This window comes from Labrus mixtus, chromosome 23 (genome assembly GCF_963584025.1).
Source record: "Labrus mixtus chromosome 23, fLabMix1.1, whole genome shotgun sequence".
In the NCBI taxonomy this organism is placed as follows: Eukaryota; Metazoa; Chordata; class Actinopteri; order Labriformes; family Labridae; genus Labrus; species Labrus mixtus.
The window spans coordinates 8548046-8560345 of NC_083634.1; the positions used below are offsets into that span (position 1 = coordinate 8548046).

Sequence of the window (12300 nt, forward strand, 5' to 3'; positions counted from 1 at the left end):
ATTTTTCCCCAACAAAAAATATCTTCATTTATGCTCAACCTCTTTCAATAAAGCTTCACAAAAGCCATAGTATGGTTCTACATTTCTTATTCAATTTCTGTATTACAGATTTCATAAAGAGCTTTGTTGTATGAATACAGTTCATGGAAGGCTGAAGGTTCAGAAAATAAAGATGAAAATGCCATCTGCTGTTTTTTATTAAGCAAAAATGGCCCCATCCCACTCATAAGTATTCAATGTCTTTTGTTGTTTTCATACGCACTTTCTGACACTCCATACATACATTTGTCTGAATATATGAAGTAGCAATGTCATATAAGCACTGATGAGCCGATTCTGGTGAAATAACCGACCCAAACTGTCACTGTGGTATCTCTTCACAGCAGACAGGTCCGTTCCGTACACCTTTTTTGAACGCAGGGTGTTGTAACGCTCAATATTCTGGAAAATCCTTCAGATAGCCTGTCGTCTTTGTCAAAGTTTCAATTGTGCTGACAATATACTGTCTCTGTAAAGTTATAATACAGACAGAATATATAAAATTCAGTTAGAATACTACATCAAATGTGTGTCTGAGGAGGCCTTTCACTCCTTAAAGGCATTAAAATATTTTGAATGTGATCACCTTTTGACATCAAAATCGATTTTTGATTGTTGAAAGAAATCTTGAGGACTTTGTGCTTTGGCATTGAAGTCTTTCAATTTCTCGATGACTTCTATCCCTAGGCACCCACCACTTTGTGTGTGTGTTTGTGTTTGTGTTTGTGTTTGTGTTTGTGTTTGTGTGTGTGTGTGTGTGTGTGTGTTTGTGTGTGTGTGTTTGTGAGTGATTCTGTCTTTGTTTGAATATAAAACCGAAGCTCAAAGCGATCAGACCACTTGATTTTTCAGGGGCTGTGTAGGAGTGATGCATTGTCAAACTCTATGGTAATGAATCATCTTTTTGAAATCAGTGCACCTAGTAGACAAGGACAAGTAATGGGGATTAACTATACAGCTCAATCACAGTGACAGCTGGCATGAAATAAAATATTTTTGGATGTAATATTTTTTTTAAAAAACAAGGTCATTGTAATTGTGGAATATAATCAGAGCACAATATCTGTAAAAGAATATAGGTTCCCTTGAGTGAATTTTCACAATACTTCACAAAAAACTCTTTTTTTTCTAGTTTTCACTTGTACTTCTTGCAGAGATAATGAAGGAAAGGCCATGAGGTCAATCATGCATATATGATAATATGCGGATGTAAAGTAACTATTGTTAAACAAAAAAATATATATATATCTAAAGAGCACATCACATTACACTAATTACACTGTAGACTGATGGGAATGTGTTTGCAGTTACTAGTATTTGATCAAGGGCACATCAGCAGCACTCAGGAAGTGAACTGGCATCTCTCCAGCTTCCACACCAATCTCCAGATTTGGTCCGCATCAGAACTTGAACATGCGACCCAACCCTAGTCCCTACAGACTGAGCTACTGCTGCTAACATGCATGTTTGCACGCAAAGTTTTGGGAATATATCTAATAGGTAGTTGGACTTTTTCATAAAGCTGCACTGAAGAGCTTAATAGTGGCCATTGAGGGAGCGTCAAGGGATGATCAGAGTCAATAGGTTTATCAATTGGGGACCATGAATGCAGTTGCAAAGCAATTCAATGAGTACATGTTGAGGTATTTCATAGGTAAAATGAAAAGACTTACTGGTTGATTGAATAGAAAAGCAAGGGTTTTGAACATTATTGGGGTTCATCCTCTGTTTATCAGGAATTTTGCCACCAAACGTCATGCCAACCCATCAAATAGTTGTTGAGAGATTTCTGAAAAAACCTTAAAACTCCAAGTACTTCAGTAGATAATCAAAACCAGAGGGTTCATCCTCATAGGACAATGAACTTTGTTGACAATGAAGTTTCCATCCATCAAGCAAAATTGGAAACATTCAACAATAAATTGAACTTTTCCAACTCATTGTACAAATGTAAGTATATATTAAAAATCAGAAGGTTCATCCTCTGGAGACCAGGATTCTATGTCAATCAAAGCTTGAATTGGTAAAAGTATAGAAACGGACCAAAGAAGAAGTGACAAACATTTTTTCACGAATTATTTGAACACATTTTGTGTTTGTTTTAGTTTATTCACATCCAAATTTGGTAGCTTTGGTCTATGGAGTCCCATAATCATACAATTTTTTTTGGCAGGTTGGTTGAAAATGGAAAGATTCATTAACTGGAGAGAAATAATGCATTCAGTTAATGTCAATGTATTTTGGACTTGAGATTTTAGGCTTTTTTTGTGTACACTCCAAGACTTTAGCCAAGGCATGGTGCTTAAAGAGAATGTCAAAGAATCAACAAACACATCAGGGTTCATCCCTTGGAGAACCAGAAAAGCCATGACAAATTGTTTAGCCATCTGGTCAGTACTTTTCAAAACAATGTGCTCTCTACCAACAGGTTGGACAGATGAATTGTTGCCCTAATGCTGGCAGGGTGAAAACTGCAATCACACTTGGCCATGAAACACTGAATGTGGAAAAACAGCTTAATTATGTTTCCTTTTTCACAAAAAACTTGAATGTTAATGCATTACCCCAGCAGCCGGAGATGAAATTCATAAATAAAACATGAATAAATAAATCATCTTAAAAAAGAAAACGTTTTTCCAGACTGTAAACCTCATAAAAGTACCGTCCACAGAGTTCACAGTCAACATGATGGAGGTTTAAAAACATGTCACCGTTTTCATTTTACAGGGTCATCATAACTCATAGAACAGGGTTTTTTGAAGCTTACCCTTGCTATTCCATGCACCCCTATCACCCCTTTTCTTACAAATCCATTTCTGCCCAGGACCCACTTCAATCCTTTAGCTCAAATGTCCATCACAGTCTTTCAATTCATCCCCCTTCTAAGGCACAGGCTAAGAACACTTGAGCATCATATGTCCAAGCTACAAAGGCTCTCTCAACTACAAAGTGGAGAAGAGAGTATAAAAGGTCCACAGATAAACCACAGGGCCTTTCATCACATTTATTCAGACCACATATAGACCCTTGGGGGAACAAATACAGCAATGCAGACATAGTAAAACCCAAACATTTCATTTCTCTTCCCCAGAAGTAGTAATCAGCTAAAACTCTTTAATCATTAAAACAACAGAGGCACAAACTCCCTCTGTTACCTCCCTAAGATAAGTCCAATCATTGTACATTGTACCAGAGGAGACAAACCATTTCATAGTTAAATCAAAAAAGCAATTGCAATGTCACATTAACTCAATGTTACAATGACATTGCAGTGTTAAAAAAGAGGCGTTTGATGAATTTCTCAAAGAGCTAATGGGCTGTTTTCCCCAGTGAATCGTACCTCCTTTCTCATCCTATTAATGTTCGGTTTGATGTCGGTTTGCTTCTAAGGTGAGTCTTTCCAAGTCAAAGTGAGAATCTCAGATGTAATAACAATACTGTATGTCCAACTAGATGCAATATGTCTTTGAAATTGAGGCACCAGGAGGGCTGTAGTGTTGAAATGCCTCCAAGAAGAAACTGATAGAAGTCGACTCTTAAAAGGAGAACACCCAAGGATAGATTTCATGCCACACTAAACGCATGATCTTCGGTTGTATCATCAGTGTCTACAAACACAGACAGCTGTCTCAAAAAACTGGAGTTCAGGACTTTGAGAATTGAACAGATGATGCCATCAGGTGACACTGTTTTGGTTTGGGTCCATTCACTCAGATTTAAAGCTGAACCCATGAACTCTAATGGAAGTTGTTTCAAAGAACAATTATGAGTTTCTTAGCTCTGAATCCAAAAAAACAAATCAATGTCAAAGCATCCTATAACTTTTTTCATTATTCTGTCTATGTCTGTGGGGCAACATTGGGATTTGTCTTCATATCCTGGTTCCATTTTTCCTCCACGCTGCTCAGCTTAAAGGGACCCTGTGGAGCTTCATCATAATCAAACACAGTTTTGTTTTGTTTATCACCAACTGGATTGTATACACCCTTAAGGCGTTTAAAAAAAAAAGCATGTTGAATGCCCTTCCTTCTTTGTAAAACTTTGGTAAGCCCTTGTTTATAATGGTTTGAAATAATGACCCGTGATCTACTGTTTAGGAAGAGACACACAAAGAAAAAAAAAAAGGTTGGGATGAATTTTGGAACAAAACAGTCCATTTATTCAAAGTTAAGAACTTGCCTGTAAGCGTAATATTAATTTAAAAAAACAAATCAATAAATGATGAATATCTTTTTTTATGTCCCCCTTGGAAACGAAACATAGTGTTTCAAAAAGAACAATGATTGTCTCAACTGCTACGGGAAGTCACACTAAGACCTCCTCTGAAAATCTGTGTAAACTTTTTGGAAGTTAGCCTTCCAGCTTGATCACTAACAAATTTGCCGACTCACTTGGCATGCCCTTTTTACTTGGCTTGTATTTAATGAAATAGTGGTGAATGAACACAATTACACGAAGAATAAACAGAACAGTGGACTGACAATAGGGGGAAGTGCTGATGTATCTCACTAACGCTAGCCCAGCAAGGCGGCTAGCAGGTAAACAGTTAGCTTGTCAGCAACACTTGTTATACAATAAACCCAAAATAAGTAGTCATTATGGCATGGCAGTTAGGGTCTTGACCTTTCTGTATTGATTAGCAAATTTCCTTTAGTCCCATGTCTGCCAATTTACACCATATTTTTCAACTAGCAAACAAGCTAGGTGGCAGTTTTGTAAATGTTGACAAGCGCATCTCAAGAACAAAGTGGTAGAGACAATGTTGTGTAGTACTTTAAACAACACTTACTTTGGCATGGATTGAAATGTTGTGTGTAATGTGTTCATTCAACTTTTTACCACACTGTCACAACATTCTTTTTTGTACGTATTTTGTAATTAGTTTTCACCATGGTTGGGTCCATTTCAAATTGTATAAGAGTTCCTAGGCTAGCAAGTATAAAAAAGAAAAAAAAGTAGTGCTGCCATAGTTGTTTCCGGTAATTTAAGATACCTCACAAAGACGTCAAAAATACAAAATCCGTACATGTATCGTTTGTTCTTTTAATACTAAATTGAGAAGTAGGTGTTTTTAAGGCCCGCCTGCATGACCGTTTTGCCCCTCACCGCTCAGTTTGCCAGGCAAAAAGCAAACCACCAGTTGTTGCAGCGATGGAAGTGGGCAAGTGAACTGGTTCAGATATAACTGATTCTACCAGACCGAAAAAGCCTCTTCATTTTTGCTTATAAGCTCCACCAGCAGAAACGTGGTAAAACTAGCATAAATATTGGAGATGCTTTTGAAAAAGTGGAGAGAGGTTAGAACCCATAAAGGTTTTAAGGCCGACGCAGAGCTGGCTAAACACTGAAGCTTCCACGTCCCCAACATGGCATCTTGCGTGCACATCATCTCTAGGGAGCTCTCTCCAATGTTTTAAATGTGGACTGCAGTACCCATTTTTAACACTAGTTGTCAGATCATTATTGCTCCTTTAAGCTTTTTTTGGATTGTCAATTGAACATGAAAAGAACAGATGGAACACAGATTTAACTGTTGACTATTTGAGGTATCTGGTAATTTACCTTGAGTTATTGTATAAATTGTCAGTATAAGATTAAACAAGATAACTTTATTGGCCCAGTTGGAAATTTGCAAGGCATGAAACAGTCGTGAAAATAAAGACAATAAATAAATTAATATCCACTTAATCATACATTGAAGTACATTTTTCAAGCACACCGGCTCGAGGGATGTACTATGCACATGAATGGAAAATGTACAGCAGCCATTAAGGAGGGAGTCCTGTAAAATTGCACTCTAATGATGATCTAAGTGCACAGGTTTTCTGGGGCCAACCTGAAAAATAGCGTGTCGTTCTGTCAGACGCTGAAAAATTGATGCACTTTAGGTGCTTTGTGTTTTCTTTGCTCTGTCTCGTGTCGTGAGGGCAATGCACCCCGTGACCGACACTCTCCACTGCCGATAGCTTCCTGTCCCCTCTATTACACATCATCCTCCTCTCCCTCGCTCTCCAGAAATGGGCTGTGCATAATTTCCGACCTCCTCTCTGAAAAGTTTTGACTAAATGGCAGGTTCTTCAGTCACAAGCTATTAACAGTGGTGCACATTAAAGTTGTTTTGCAATTGAGGAGGAAAGTATTCTCTCTCCTCATTATATTCCTCACAAGGTGCAAAGATATTAGAGGAGATAGCAAGAGAGAGAGAGAGAGAAGGAACAGGAAAAGGAAGAAAGAGACACAAACAAAAGGTCCTTGGAAGTCAGGGAATGCAGAAATGTACAGTAAATCTCACTTGACATGATTCATGGCTTGGTATTTCTATATAAAGTACATCTGAACACTGGCAAGAAAAACAAAGGACGGTTGAAACTCATAAGAAACAGGAGAAAGAGACTTTGTGCTGATTTAAGTTCCTTTTTTTTTATACTGTTTTCAAAAATACAACAGCGCGGTCCCAAGGGAAATTCAGTTTACCAGGGCGAGGAGGAGAGAAGAAAAAAAGGAACAGCATATCCAACAGTGGACCACATGCAAACTATTTCAGCACACTTCTCTTCCAATATTGTAAGAAGTTTCAAAGAGAACACAAACTAATCTTTTGCCCCTGAAAGTTAACGCCATGACTTGCCCTGCGATAAATTCTTATATCACTGTTTTAGTGTTTAAAGTGGAAACAAATGACCACAAGAAACAGAAACCAGAGATTTTGAGTTGGAGACTCTGACTTGAGCCGCACTAGAGTTGCACACATATGTGACTTGAAACTTGACTTAGACTTTCCCCCTAAAGACTTCAGACTCGACTCTGGCTCGAGGTTTCGGACTCATGCTCAATCTTCTTTAATTGTGTTTCTGGCACATTAAGAGCTGAACGTCATTCCCTCCCACCATGCAGAGCCCCCGTGTCATGTGCGCAAGTGTCCACACTCCACAGATGACACGGCGAGCACCTTAAGCTGCCACCGACGGAACATTGTCTCAAAGCATATGCGATTGAGGCCATCGCCCAGGTTGCCACATTCACTAGAGGCACTGCCTCAAACCCTGAGTATTTTGAAGAAGCCCCGTATATGATGTCAAAAAATAGCATAAGTAACTTCCCCACACTCCCCCGCTCTCTTCCTCTGTCTCTCTCGACCACTTGCTGAAATGCACCGTCCGACACAGCAGGAGGAGAACTGTTTTAACTATAAGAAAAGACGAGGGTGAACATTTGGCATCTGCAGTAACTTCACATTAAGGGTAGATGTATATAATTTACATCATGATTGTAGGTTCTGCTGTTTAATTAACCGACCGAGTTGCATCAGACTGTACTGCCTTCCTGTCTGTTTCACAGGCAGACAGACACACAGGCTGCAGAACTTGATGGAGAGAGATGAAGTAGAGCCAGTAGTTGATCAGCATTGAACAGTGAAGCAGTATAGTATGCAGTACATCAAATGTATCTAAAAATGTAAGACCACTACTACTACCATTACTCCTACTAATAATTATAATAAAGATGTTGCTCTCTATCCCTCTTCCTGCATCTTATCCCATCTCTCCCCTTATCCCTTTCCAAGCCCGGCGCAGTCTAGGCCTGTGAAGGCGGTTTCGTCATGAGCCGGGGATCCGGCCGAAGATTTCTGCCTTTTAATAAGGCAGTTTTTTTCTTACCACTGTAACTTTTGCTGCTTTGCTAAAGTGCTCATGATGGATAGGCCGGATCTTTGTAACATAACAATAAGTAAGGTATTTTACCTGCTTTTTGTAACATAACAATAAGTAAGGTCTTTTACCTGCTTTTTTGTAATGTTAACAGACAAAGAGTAAGGTATTTTACCTGCTTCTTGTAAAGTGTCTCGAGATAACACTTGTTATGAGTTGACGCTATACAAATAAAAATTGATTGATTGATTGATTGATTAAACTGTGAGAAAAAACACATTAATGGCGATTCCAGGGGAGTTGGGATTACAGGTTTATTGACCACAGGAGGGATTTGTTTAGATTTTAAACTGTCAGTAGAGTGGACCCAGTGTGATTATACAGTATTCAGACTCTTACAGTTATTATGGCAGTATATTTTTACTTTATTATTGTTTATTAAAATAAAGAAACTCGACTTGGAAGTGCGGATGCCCTCAAAATCTTGATACAAGAGCTCGACAGATTTACCAGCTAGCCGATAATATGGGCCGATATAGGCATATCCTGTGACTATCGGAATTGGCTAATTTAATTGCAGAAATGTGCCGATATTACTACATTTATTCACCAGTCAAACAGCATTTCATTTTCGTTTCATTGTATTACACTAGCAGTTCTCTTTCTGGTGGCCACCAGCAGAGAGCATTATCACCCTCCAGAGTGTCAAGCGCTGATGAACATACATGCGCAGCTACGTTACAGTTGAGTGACCATCTTGTCTTCATTTTAAATCTTTTCCACAAGTATTTGGTAACTGCAACTGAGGGATCAACACAATACAATTGTATATCTATTTTTATCTTTACAGATTGAACATAGATCTAAGAGAGATGTCGGCCAATATATCGGTATCTGATTTTTTTTTTCCCTCCCCAATCTGTATCGGCCCTGAAAACCTGTATCGGTCAGGCCCTACTTGAGACATGACTTGAACATGAGTGACCTGTCCCTTCTCTGACAAAACCCATGATGATCTTTGTTGAACATGTTTTACCTAATAAACATTTGATCTGGACCGTCTATCTATGTTTCAATAGTTAAAAGTAGCTTAAAATATAAACTCAAACCACAGTACTTAAAGTGAGTCATATCTTATTAAAGACCAAAATACACATTTGGAAATATAAGTTAATTTTAAGGCAATGAATTTCAGTTAATACATGTTTTGTTGCATAATTATTTGAGCAAAGTGATTAATAAATCATTGAAAGTTTATGCAAACTTTATGACTTCTTCGGGCTTCTCTTTTAAAAAATTTAAATTTGGGGGTTTTTCTGGTTTAGCTTGACTGTAGCTTGCTGTCACCTGGTATAGTTACAACCTTAAAAACAATGATGCACCAATCTTTTTTTGGTTTGTTTGTTTTTGGTCTTGGGTTAAAAGAAATACAAGTTAGAAATAAAGATTTTAATCAATCCATCAATCAAAATTGGGGGCAAAAATGGAGTATACAATATTTCAACAAAAACCGGTCAAGTATCAAACTTGTGTATATATATTCAGAACTTTCCTCTAATCTTTAAGTTATTTTTCTCTGATTCTTTTCCCATTAATGTTGTTATCTACTCTTGTTTAGTTTGTTTGTTCCTTGTATTTATAATTTCCTGTTTTATTTTCTCATTTGTATCCTCGTGTTTCTCTGTTTCCTGTGGATATTTCTGTCTATAATCCTAACCTTTTTGATTGCCTTCATCGGTTTCACCTGTATCTTGTCTGGCACACCTGTGCTTGATTGCCCCCTGTATTTAGTCTCTTTGTTTCCTCACCTGTGCAGGTCTCTGTCAGTCTCTGTTGTTTCTGTATTCATGGCTGATTTTCCTCAGGACTGGTTTTTCTTCTCGTGGATTTTTTGTTGTTGGACTTTGTAAAGGTTTTGAAAGAAAGTAAGTTTTTGTTTTTTGCCCGTTTCTGTGTTTTCGTCTGAATAAATATTTTAGTTTCTTCTTCTCTGTTCTTTGTTTAAACTACATGACATTAAGGGATTGCCCATGAAAATGTCTTGGGACATTATGACTTTTGTATGGGCCCTCCAGCCCTAGCTTGGTTGTTGGTCATCTTGATTTACATTGCACATAAAATACTGATGGACATACTGAATACATAGCATAGGGATTTTCTGCCCTCTTGTAGTTTAAATTCTCCCACAATGGTATATATGTAAATACCAGTTAAACATCATAGTCTGGGACAGAATATAAAAAGCTGGAGAGGTTATGTTGAAGGTTGTCTGCTTTTTATTTGAGCTTAGAGGGTAAAAAAAAAACGCCAACAGAGGGAAGAGTAAAAGTTTTGGGGGAGAAGTGTAGTTATACATGATTCATGGCGTCGCTTGGAGAGCAGCTTGCCGATGTGTGAAATTTGACATTAAGCATCTTTTATGTTATTCCTGTATTTGGTATGGAAAACCCAAGGGCAAAGAATATGCGATGTGTAATTTTTGTTCTATAGAGAGACGCCGGGGTGAATAAGAAAGTGTTGAAAACAGTGTGTGAGCTTATCTGAACGGGCAACAATGTGATCGTGGAATACTAATCAGCCACTGGTTGGGACTTGTGGAGCTATAAGGCTTAACAAAGGGAGATTTTTGTCCTCATTTAATGCACTCTGAGGTAATTCCATGCATCAGAATTGACCCTATTGGTCCTAATAAAGTAATTTAAAGCATAGCCTCTTTATTGACCTTTTTCTTAATATGTATTTGAGGGAGAACCAAATCATAACCAATATGTGTGATTTTTCTTTTAATTTCCGTTTTGTTAAGACTAATAATTGTGGACAAATAGTGCGAACTCTGCTTTACAATGTTTTCAGGCTTATTTTTGACCCTCAAGACATCATACAAGCGGTTACCAAACTGGGGGTTGGGACCCCCTGGTGGTCGCGAGACACTGAGTCGGGTCGAGAGGAAAAATGGTTTTAAACTGCATTTATTACCCATTACTGTAAAACTATTCAAAAACTAGTTAAAGGGCTCATATGTTCTGCTTTTAGCATTTCTTGCAATGAATTACAAAAATAATATCACAGTGTTTGGCCTTTTGTGTGTTATCCTAATGTCAGTGTTTGGATAGGCCTAACAGTGTGCGTGGCTGTTGAATGTTTAAACCACCTCCAGGGACAATGGGGGTCCCCACTCTCTAGCCCTGTTATATTGGGGGTCATGGGCTAAAAGATTTGGGAACACCTGCTTTATGGAATGAAATATTTGTCTGTGCAGGTTTTGAATTCCATCACTGCATTTATGACTTTTCTTTCAGCAGCATTCTGTCTTACAATTGTTTTCCAATGTTGTTAATTTTGGACAAATCCCTCTGCTGAAGTAGACCTTTAAATCTCTCCTTCAATCACAGAATGTGTGTCTAGAAAGTGAGTCACAGATTAACTTGCTGTTGTAAATCAATCACTGACTCACTCGATCAGACTTTACATTTCACAGATATTTCCAATTCTCAGACACAGCCTCGTGAAATGTTTTTGCAAGAAAGGGACATAACTGATTCATGAGTTTTCTAACAAACTCCCTGACGGAGTTGTGCATTACTTTGCTTTCTAAAATTATTTTTTTGAAAAAATAATGAGGGAAGTCATTTATTTATAAGGCTACTCTTTTACCCTTTTGAAACTTTCTCCTACTTATGAAGCTTTAATCAAGATAAGTACTGACATCAAATATGATTCAAACACATTGAACTTCAATAAAAAATCATTTGAATGCTGTATTTTATTCATTTTATTTTATTTTTTTAGTTACCAATTTCTGCCTTTATTGGATAGGACAGCTGAAGAGAGACAGAAAATGTTGGGAGGAAAGATTAGGGGATGACATGCAGCGAAGTGACAAGGTTGGATTTGAACCGAGGACTATAGCCTCTGTACATTGGGCACGCAACATAAACGCTAGGCGTCCGTGTACCCCTATTTATAATACCTCTCTAAAAACATAATGGGAATAAAAACTACTTTGAAATTGAAATTGAACAAACTTTCACTTTGAGAAAAAACATATGGAAGCAGTATTTTATTTACCAAAGTACAAACTACTCAATGTTTATCATGAACAAAATCATTTGGAAGCAGTATGCTTTTTTATAACCTTTATGAATTGTTTTTATCCACAAAACTGATGCAACATGATTGATTTTTAACTAAAAAGTGACCTAATTAACTTCTTAATGCTCCTGTCAGGAAACGTGGCTTGTGTCAACTTTGGCGCCCCCTGTGGACAAAGCAGAATATCTTAGCTCTTTGCTGAGCTTGATCCTGTACATGTGTAGGTAATGTTTCCTGACATAATCTTCCTCTGTTTTAGCATTCAAACTCCTTTACTCACTCTGAATTTCTGCTATGGAAACTGTAAAAAAAAATAAAAAAAAGTCTGTTATTTTGTCTGTCGTCTACCCAAACAGCAGTGTTTACCTGCATTAAAACCCACTGAATAAGATTGATATATCATGTCATGATGGTCCTATTTTCTTTTGTAGGTCATATAGAGGCCTTGGTATTAATTTCAGTCTGTTTCAAAGCCGATTTAAAAACTCCTCACAGGAGCTTTAAAGCAAACTTCATACTC

At 37.6% G+C, this 12300-nt stretch overlaps 1 long non-coding RNA gene across 3 annotated transcripts in view; it reads left to right on the forward strand.

Annotated features, from left to right (window-relative positions):
* The first annotated feature begins 9503 nt into the window (after positions 1-9503).
* Positions 9504-12300, forward strand: part of LOC132958995 (uncharacterized) — a 110132-nt gene continuing 107335 nt past the window's right edge. For all 3 annotated transcript variants that reach the window (XR_009666855.1, XR_009666856.1, XR_009666854.1), the window contains exon 1: positions 9504-9613. This is a non-coding gene — a long non-coding RNA (uncharacterized LOC132958995). The remainder of the gene's footprint in view (positions 9614-12300) is intronic.